The following is a 10,929-nucleotide window of genomic DNA, read 5'->3' on the forward strand; positions in this document are numbered from 1 at the left end:
AATCTCCGATTTTGCCTTGTATACTGTATTTCCTTTTATATTTGCACATATCAATAAATCACCTCACATATTTCCACATTTCCAAGAAATATATAAAGAAATAAATGGTGGCTTGAGACTTTTGCACAGTACTGTAAATAATAAATAAATTAGCCGGCATTTTGCTGGTTGTCTGATATGCACCACTACCTGAATGAGTGATGAAATACATGTCACTGGAGTAGAGTTCCACCGGGAGGAGGCCCCGGGGCAGACCCAGGACACGCTGGAGAGATTATATCTCTCGGCTGGCCTGGGAACGCCTTGGTATTCCCCCGGACAAGCTGGAGGAGGTGGCTGGGGAGAGGGAGGTCTGGGCCTCTTTGCTTAGGCTGCTGCCCCCGCGACCCGACCCCGGACAAAGCGGATGACGATGGATGGATGGATGGATGGAGTAGAGTTCAGTAGCAGTGCAGTGTTAGAACAGTCATAAACCTTGAGATTCCCCTGCATAACCCTTCCCATTTTCATTTTTAAGGGTTCTTTAATTCTCTTAAGGATATTACTGACTGGAGTGAGATAGTCCAAGGATCACATTCCAGCCCTCAGGCCATATTTAGATGATATAGCTGCATATTCTCATGTGAGTGTAATAAGTACATTAATGGGATGAAATAGAAAACTGTTTTTATCCAAGGTCTAAAACTAAGACATGAACTAGAGTGGTGCAGCAAATACTGTGTGTAGATGTGCGAGTGAACCGAAACTGTAATTGTTTGATATTAGTGTGTGGTGGAGGTGTGGTCCCGGGCTCGGCTGCAGGGGTGGAGTGGTGCAGTGGGCTCAACGGGGCGGTGCTGGGGAGGCAGGTGAGAACACAGCTGGTGGCGTTTGGACTGATAACAGTCTTCTTTCCGTTTTTTTAGTGAGGCGGGAGAGGTGTGCTTAAAAAAAGCTGAGACCGGCACTGCATCAAACTGTGTGTGTGTGGAGTGCATTCTACGTAGTTCTTTTCTGAATTGACTGAAAATGCCCAATTATGGCTATAGCATCCTGAAAGCGGGGCTTAATTTTAGAGGTGTTTTATATACTTCTTTCCATCAACCACACTTGTGCCAGCTATTCATGCAGATGTCTGAAAAAAGTATGCTATGTATTTTGTGCATAGTTTTCAAGTAGATCATGCATCTCTTGAAACGGGGAAACGAGATGAATGCAGCATAATGATGGATGCAGATTAATAAGAAGGAGGTAAAACTGATGTGCCATATATTCATCACATTTTATAATGTTAAGTTTCACATGTGTTGGGGCTTATGTGATTCAGTCAGTGTGCACTAAAGTTCAAGAGCGCTGGCACCACAGTAAGCCCTTTCCTTGGGCTTATCACACAAAACCATAAATGTCCAGATGTCCAGTCATAAATTAAGTTTATTTACATCACTGAAACTTTCAGATCGTGAGGCAGGGTACAACCTGGACAGGTCAAAAAGTCAAATATAAAGGCCCCAAAATAGAGCCCTGTGGGATCCCATTACTGTTTGATTCCTATTTAATATGGATGGAACTAGTGAGGAGTATTGGCAACTCTGACATTTTATTACAAATTATAATTGGGACAACAACAAAAAAACTGACAAATGTTCTCAGAAATATTTTGACGACTTTATTTAATTACCCTACTAAAACGACAGATAATTTATAGTCTCATTTTTTCCATATTTTTTGGAAGATTTACTCTCACAATGGCACTTCAACTGGGTTTTTTGTTGTATTTTTTCAGGTATTATAGTGTGTAATTTACAACACAGGCAATTTTACTTTCAGTCAAGTGAGAAGTAGTTTTTACAAAAAACAAACAAGTAACAACATGAACGAATGTAAGAGACTACAACAACAACCAAACTAGAACATTAGCTGACAAATACACGCAGAATGAGATGTGAGGGGTGATGGTGAGACCCTGGTGTTGGGAAGTAGCCGGTCCCTGGACTGTGGCGGCCTGATTCACAACACCAGCTGTCCCGCCCCACCGTGTCCGTGTCAGCAGATGGCGCTCTGATGGGTAAAGTTTTTTTTTCCAGTGGGAAACTGAGAGGCAGTTCCACCTCATTGCATCCTCCCTGGGTGCACAGAGTCAGCTATGCCTCTTCTTCTCTCTCCTAATCTTCGCTACATCTGTGGCAGCTGTGAAAAAAGAAAAAAAGGAAGAAGATGCAAATTAGAATCCGAGGAAACCATCTGAGGCGAGCAGAGAGAGAGACGCCGAGACACGAGGGAACTTTCTCTGGGTTCCTCTTGTTGGGTTATCGTAAATCCAGACGTGAGCGAGATTCTGGGAGTCTCTGTCCCACCTCTCTACACCTGCCAGACATTAGACCACCCACAACCCCCGCTTTAGCTCTCCAGAGCTCCGAAAACATCCTCTATGCAAATTTTATAATCACGCCACAGCGATGAAGTGCGTGTGTGTACGTACAGTGAAGAGGGGATATAAGCTTTTACTTAGCATATGAAATGAGTTGGGATTAGAGTGAGATAAAGAGCAGAGTGAAGAGCGGAGCGAGTATTACGAGCGGAGGGAGTGTTACGAGAGAGGTCACTCATAATTTTGCTTCTATGAAGCACTTTAAATCTTCCTGACTGCTCTCACAGGCTTTGGAACAGCACGCTGGGCTCGACTCAGTGATAAAGAACACCAGTGGTTTTATCCGTTATTGTGCACTTCAAATTAAAATGGTGGTGAATATCAGCATGATAAAAGAACATTAATGAGAGAGGAAGAATCACCTATCCACCCAGTCATCCCAAACCAGCGAGTCTGATTCCTCCAAAGTGTTAAACGTTTTCACTTTTCTAGCTGATGCTAATTTGTTCTGGAACAGACCCATTAAAGTAAGTCTGCAACTAGCTGTCATGTTTAATATAAATTAACCTTCCCATTATTTTCTTAATTAAACCATTAACAGTTTAGGAAACTGTGTAAACGTCACACAAATACCTACAATTAAGGTCGAAAATGAAGTGCTGTCTGGACTCCTCCCCCTTGATTAATAAACATCACTGTTTCACTCCTGGATCGCCCAGGCTGCTGCAGCTTATTTGATCTCTGCCTTAATTTGCTGACTTGGGAAAACTAACTTTTATATCCTGAATACTGTGCTCATAACAGCTTCCTGTGGGGGCTTATTTGGTGTAAAGCTGAGATGGAGAAGTAAAAGAAAAATAAAGCACTGCCTCTCATTCATCAGTTAAATGTTGCGACACATGGGAGGCTAAGCTAAAATCCAATTTCCTCAAGAGGGCAATAGGAAATATATGTACGCTTTCCTTCAAGTCTGCATCTTCAAATGACTATACTGACAGAGAAAGCGGTGTACGAGGAGTGTGTTCCCTTTGTGCGCGCTCTCTGCTTTCCTGTGTGTGTGTGTGTGTGTGTGTGTGTGTGTGTGTGTGTGTGTGTGTGTGTGCACAGCAGTTGTTCTTCGTCTCGCACTTGTTTCCTCGTGTGCTGCTGCTGTCCACTGAGAAATACCTCTCTGGAGGAAAAGTATGGGTTTATTTGTCATGAATAATTTGAGACATTACACAGTACAGTGGCCCCTTCTGCAGATAATTCAAGCATATACACATCAATGTAAAATAAAGAAAATGCCACAAACATCAAGCTTTAACTACATTTTATATTTTAACAGAAAACAGGAAGTGCATTCGTTTTTTTGCAGTTAGAAGCTGGATGCGAGATTTGCCGGGAAGGCTGCGATTAAAGCTGATTTATTAAAAACACTTCAAATGGTGCTTGGAGAATACATCCTGAGGAGTTGTAGACAACAACAAAAAACCAAACAAAACAGAATATTTCAGTATTGTACGTATTGTAAGTTGTTTAAGGGGAGTACGTCTACATTTAGACGTTCCCTTTGTCACATTTTCTCCATTTTGTCACCGAGCCATTAGATCGGAGGGCTTGGAAAGACGGGGATCTATTTCTTTGTCTTTCGCTGGACCGGTTTGAAGCTGACGGGAACGCGAGCAGCAGCTGAATTCCTTTAAATAGCCCTGCCTGCTTCATCATATGGTTGCTATGGCAGCCAGCCCCTCGTTTCAAGATAACGTCCACAAGCTAGGAGAGAGAGACCCCCCCTCCACTACCCCTCCTCCTCACTTCCCCACCTCCACCTGAGCACTATGGATCTACACAGCTGCTCGGCAGACAAAAAAAAAAAAAAAAGCCATTTAACAGCATATACGAATAACGCTTTGTGTGCTCGCCGAGTGAGAAATAATCAATATTGGCGCTATACATGTGAGCGAGTTCTCAGAGGGCAATTCAGGAGAAGTGCTTATTGAAGAAAAGTGAGTGTTTAAGGCTTATAAGAGAGGGAGGAAAAAAAATTGTTAAGGAGGCAGAGAGAAAGAGTGTGCTGCAAAAATGAGCAGATCAAAAGTGAAACAGATGAGTGAACAGCTGGTACAAGAAATGGGGTGATGCTGCGAGAAATGGAGGGTGAAAAAAGAGGCTGAATGATCTGTGACATTTGTGCGAGAACGCAGGAACCGAAAGATAAGGCGGCGTAATGGCAGATCTATTCAAACGCGTCTCTTTCTTCTCTTTCAACCGCCGCTTTCTCCATCTCTTCCTCTGATTTCTGCCGCTGCCGGCCCTCCTCCTTTGTCTGCTCCTGCCTCTTCAGTTTTTTGCTTTTTTTTTTTTATTACCTTGAGCTCGCAATTAGTCATATGTTTAGCTAAGGGTCAAACAGGATGTTGCACGTTGCAGGATTGTAGGCATTGCAACTGGAACTACGTGGATAGAGTGGACTTTGTCCTGAGTGTCTCCACTAAGCACACTCACAAAACTACTGCGAAGCTTAAACGTGTGAAATCAATTACAGAGACAGAGAGAATCTGCTGGTTTCACGAAGCCAGGTTTAAAGAGTGCTTCTTTATTTATATCAGGATCTGAGATCAACAGAAACAAAACTGTCAAACTAGCTTATTTTTGGTAATTAAGTAAGTATGTGGTGGGCTGCATTTAACATTTAGCCCTGCATTTAATTTTAGATGGGCCCTTTGTAAAAAAAAAGAAGCTTAGAAATAACATTAACTGAAATAAAACTGTGAGATTGATTGAAAAACCTCTTTTCAGGAGACGTGAGGCCTTAAATCTTAGGACTTAAAGGGCTTTGTTGTTCTTCGGCAACTAAAAATAATCAAAAATTTGCAAAACGTGCTCAGATGAATGAACATTAACCAAGCAGCTAAAGACAGACCTGATTTTTTGAAATCTAAAGAGCAGTGATATTTTGAACCTACCACAGCATAAATGATGACTACATCTAAAGCTTTGACAGAATGGTTTCAGCACACACGTGCTCAGATTTTCATGTAAAAGGAAGTCGAATTAGGAAAGGTTGGCTGTGAATAAAGTCTGCATGCAGAAAAAGAAAAACAGCGAGTCTCCAGAAGACGAGAGGAGAAGTCAAAAAGGAGTCGATAAAGAAGGCACCCTCAATTTCCTCTTAAAACACACAGGCGGGCTGATTGCATTTGAGAGAGTTGGGCGCGTCTCAGCATCTCCTAATGCGTCTGTAAATTGAGTTGGAAAATGACGATGTCTGTTGTCTTGGGAAGGAAGCCAGGGAGGCAAAAAGCTTTGCTGTGGAGAACATCCTCCCCTCTCTGCATTTTAGACCCACATTATTAACCGCAATACCCACTTCTGTCAAACTCTCCTCCTCTTTATTTATTTATTTTTTTTAGCAAATCATCACACGCTGGGGAAAACGAAGAAAAAAATGGTCACAATGATGATTTCTTTAGTTTCCCGTTTCCTTCCTCTTCCTCTTTAAATCAGATGATAACTGTCTGCGTTAATGGAGCCGAGCGGTCCGCTGTATGGCGGCACATCTTATATATTATCTCTAGAAAGGTACTGACAGGCTGCGAGGTGTTATTGCGAGTATAAATAGACGTGACTCTGTGTTTTGTGTGTCTGTTATTAAGGAGCTGTGGTGGTCAGCTCTGAGAGCAGCAGCGATAAAGATGCTGGCTGAGCATTTGCCAAGCATCCATTTCCTTTTTACTCAGGTCTGAAAGGCCGTCTGCCAAACACAGGTACACACACACACACACTCATGTCCTCATATTACCTTTTAGTCCAAAGTGAGCATCCATATAATTCCATTCAAACAGTTTAAGAAAACAAGATTATGTCTTTACTTCGGCCTCTTTAACTTTACCTCTTGTATGGCCCGATTTTTAAATTGTCCTTAGGTTAGCACCGAAAACCAGAAGCTCTTTTAAGTGAGTCTCTACTTGTACTGCTCTGTAACAGCACGTATAATTATCAGATATTATGACGGATAAAATATCGCAGGATGTGCGTTTGTCTCATTTAGAAAACAACACGGTGCGTTTACGGTTATCTGGTCCCCATTAAGAGTAGAAGGTAATTTCAGAGATCATATTCGACGTTTTCTTAAATTCTTCTATTTTTCTTTTTTTTTTAAAGCCAAGCTGCCTTTTTTTTCTCCCCTGGAGCCTCTATTGTATTTATAGGCATTAAGCTAATGGCTCCTTTGTATTGATATTACAGTAGTTGGCAGCGAGAGCGTAGGGGAGACAATTATACACTCAATCAATAGCAGATAGCAGAGGTATCTCACGTTCACACGCATACTCTCTTTATGTCACACACACCTATACATACACATCCACAGACACACCCCATCAGCAGGCCCGTCTCGTGTGAACGTACGGCGGCGCGTTACTCGTCTCCGTCTTTCCTTGCCGCTATTCGACAGGATGTTGTGTCCATGCCATCGCTTGACAAATGCACTGGAAGCGGCGGCAGAGATCTATATGTGTACGCCCGACCTTTGGCGTGCGCACGCGCACACACGCCGTCGCTCTCTCTTACACATGAGCACACAAGCCGCACACCCACACAGTCGCGATAAGGCCCGAGCGCTGGTAGTCATTTAGTTCAGCTTTGTCTTTTTAGAGCGTCTCCCTGATGAACTGCAGAAAAGGCGAGCACTTGCAGTATTTGAATTATTAGCAAAACGGCACAGCTTTAGCTTAATCCAGTGATGCTTATAATCTGTGTGTGTGTGTGTGTGTGTGTGTGTGTGTGTGTGTGTGTGTGTGTGTGTGTGTGTGTGTGTGTGTGTGTAGGCTAATAAGAGCAGAAAAAAGTGGGTATGTAAATGAAAGAATGCTGCTTATCTCTGTACAAAAGCGTGTGCGACTACATGTGTGCGTGTGTACTTAAGCAGGCAGCCACCTCTGGAAGCTGCTCTTTCTTAGATAATGTATCGAGCTGCTGTCAGAAGAGAACTGATGAGGAAAATGAACTCTGTGCTCTTTGTGTAAACGCATGAAGAGATCCGAGGATGTCAACAAACAAAATGGCCGTCAGTAAACCCCCACCCCCCTTAAGATGACAAGGATACGCCGCTTTTCGTCGCTCGGATTGTGACTGCGAGAAGCAGCCTTGTTTTATTAGCGGCTCTTTGTTCATTCACCCGCTTCGGCTTTTCCTCCATATTATCTGATTGTCTGGCCTTTGGGTTTAAGTGCAGATCTATAGGTTTACGATATGATTTTGGCACGGAGGCGTGCCAATGGAGCACTAACCCTGATGACTCCTGCGAGTTGCCAGTTCTGCGCAGGGCTGGGCTGGCTGTTTGGGCGGATGGATGGGTGGGTGGGTAGCTGGACGTGGTGCTGGCCGTGCATTTGGGTCCTGGACTGGCCAAGGCAGAGAGCTGTAAAGAAACAACAAAGTCAGCTTTTCCGCAGAACACATTCAGCACCTTAATGGCGATCTTGTGATAACGCAGACGTTTTGAAGATGGCCGCCGTGAAGCCGAAAGCCAAAAAAATAAAAATAAAAAAACGGAGATGTTGAGTCTTCTTCTCAAAGCTAAACGTCTGCGCTTTTTTACCGAAGCCAGGAAACATAATCATCAACTGTTACAGTAAGATGGTTTGACATAATGGCTCCTACAGTCTAGGTATACTGAGGTGGGTAATTATGGATTAGCAGAGCTCTCCGGCGAGCGGAGACTTCCCCTGACACAAAGCAAACGAAAAAAAAAAAAAAAAAGCAAACGCAGGATTACTCTCATATAGACTTATCGCACACACACACACATTTATATACAATCAGGCATACAGACAGACAAATACACACACGCAGCTATACACGCCTCAAACCTACACACTCTTGTCGGCCATCACAGACGACATGCCGGCTCGGCAGCCATTTTGCAGGACTGTTCTGGAATCTTCAATTAGGGTAATTGTTGCTTACGCCGTCATTTTGCAGCGTTCCAGCCGTCACATGAACAAACCGCGCTGTGCCACTTACCTCATATTATCCTAAATATATAAGAGGACGCCTTAATTGTGGGTCTTCGACGTCTTTTTTGAAGTGTGTCTCTGCGTGGGGGGCCTCTCAGTGGAAACCCACGACACGTATGACGGCCGGCGTGTCAGTTGAGTGTGCAGCCGTGTGTGAACTCCACATGGCGTGGATGTATGTACGCTGCATGGCTCGCTGTAAACGTACATTACGGTGTTGGGTGTGTGTGTGTGTGTGTGTGGGGAGGGGGCACGCCCTACAGCTTGTCAGTGCTCACATATGGAGGATGAGGAGGAGGAGGAGGGGGAATGAGTGTGTGCATATGAGCTCGGAGAAAAGAGGAAATGGAAGAGTGAGAAATGGAATAAATTGAAAGGAGGGAGAGAGAAGAAAAGGACACTGAAAGAGAAACGTACAGCTCGTTCTTGTCACCACCATTTTCCCTCGCAGACTGTGCAGTTTGGACACCGAAAGCTTCATTTTTTGGGGAGGATATGGATGACTCAGATCTTACGATGTATAGAATAGCACTGAGTGACAGCCCACACCTGTCATGCAATTAATAAACCTCCATCTGTTTGACTTCGATGCATCGTTCCTTGTGTTCAGAATATGGGTCCCGTGCACTTGTGTGTCACGGGTCTGAGCCCGGTTCTTCCACCCTCGTAGACCCTTAACTTTCTTGTCTCACCCACACTGCGCGATCCACCACAAACCTGATGTGGGAAAAAGATGGAATAGTCTCTTCTTACGTAAGAGATATTTTTGTCCAAAGTAAACGGGTCCTTCTGAATGCAAAAACCTTCATTAATTCAAGCGTCCAACTGTCTGATACAGCATTCCCCCCCTTTTTAAAATAAAAGCCCATAAAATGCTAATCAAGAGGACTATAAACTTCCCCAGACTGCACTCCCTCTACAAAGATCTGCAGTCACATGGGCAGAATTTAACAAAGGCCACCTAAGGATATGAGAACATCTATTACAGTAGCTGACACAAAGAGAGGATTGATAATTTAGTGTCATATGGACGGGGTTGAACCAGTTCACAGCCTTGTTAGAGGGAGGCTCTGCTGCTGGTGCCGCTGCTGCTGCAAGACGGCGGAGGGTTAGGGTGGGATGACGACCGGCTGTCAAATGGGACGGGTTGAACGAGGGTGTCAGAGAGGACCACGCGCACAGCGGCGCAATGCAACTCACACGTGTGATCTTCGGGAGACGAACAACACCATACTCATACGTGGCGCTCACGCGTTACAGTTTGCAGGCGTTTATGGAGCGTATACCATTCAATGTACGGACCCAACCCCCATCACCCCCACCCACACATCCACCCACGACACGAGACTGCACATATGATCCAACGCCCCTTTGTCTGGGATCATCGGTCAGTAACGGATTGGCACATTTATGTTCCTCATCTCTCTCTCTGTTCTATTTTTTCCCTGCCTGCTCGAACTCTGTCACATGCATGCATGTAGTCATGTGAACGGCTGATAACCCACTGCCCCCCCCCCCCCTCCCAGCCCGGACACACAGATTTTAACCCCGTTCTGTACGTCTATTACACATTACAGTAGTGTCATGACCGCCAACCACCCTCCCTCCCCCTTCCTCTCAGCCTCCGTGTCCTCAGAGCGCACCCCCACCCCCACCGACCGGCTGATCATCTGCTGTGACCGTGTCCTCCTATCACCGTGAGTCAGGAGTGTTCGACGAGGATGGGGTGGGAGGTGGTGGTGGTGGGCATCCTATTTGACTTCTTTTTTTTTTGGGCTTTTTCTGATCACATATGATTGCTGACAGGGAGAACTTTCCCACCCATTGGCGGAGGTGTGAGCAGTGGTGCTACAGCGCCAGACAGAGGGGACCCTTTGTCTCCCACCACCACAGGGAGGGATGGCGTACGTACGCACACACACACATATACGCATATACTGTACATTCTGGCATGGCTACAAACACACACAAATCCACACACTCCACTCAGCTCCACTATTGTGTTAACAGCATCCCAAAAAGTGACACATGCCAGAGCACATCAGCAGCTGAACACCTGTGCATGTAACTCTGCCAATTCAACACGTTCCTGCATGTGCAGTCACTTCATGTGTACAGCATGTGTATCAAAGTGTGTGTGTGTGTGTCCTCAGACTCACCTGGAGGCACCCCCGGAGTTGGTTGTCGTGGTAATGCAGCTTCAACTGGGGTTGCAGATCTGTGACACCTGATGTCCCTCCTCCTCCTCCCTTTCACTCTCTCTCTCTCGCTGCTGTACCATGGGATCAGCAGCTACACCCTAGCACTGACAGAAGAGGGGGAGACAGAGAGGAGGGGGTTCTTATCGAGCCACTGGTGGATCGTACCACCAGCCGCACCGAGCCAAGGGGACGTAAGGGGCCAGAGCTGACAGGGAGGGCCCGGCCGACTGCCTCCAAACCTCCCTGCTGTCTGCTCCGAGATGGTCTCTCCCCGCTCTGATTGGACGACGTGCTTCCTCCTTCATCAAAATGTAAAATTCCAAGACAGAGAGAGTAGTGCATCGTTTGTGTGTGTGTCTGTGTGTGTGTGAGAAAGAGA

General features: G+C 45.2%; 1 long non-coding RNA gene across 1 annotated transcript; it reads right to left on the reverse strand.

Annotated features, from left to right (window-relative positions):
* Positions 1-1,392: 1,392 nt before the first annotated feature.
* Positions 1,393-10,653, reverse strand: LOC143414621 (uncharacterized). The gene is made up of 3 exons (XR_013095272.1): positions 10,509-10,653; positions 7,621-7,751; positions 1,393-2,166 (listed from the first exon to the last, which is right to left on the reverse strand). It is a non-coding gene; the product is annotated as an uncharacterized LOC143414621 (long non-coding RNA).
* Positions 10,654-10,929: the final 276 nt, after the last annotated feature.

Source organism: Maylandia zebra, linkage group LG22, assembly GCF_041146795.1.
Source record: "Maylandia zebra isolate NMK-2024a linkage group LG22, Mzebra_GT3a, whole genome shotgun sequence".
NCBI classification, from domain to species: Eukaryota; Metazoa; Chordata; class Actinopteri; order Cichliformes; family Cichlidae; genus Maylandia; species Maylandia zebra.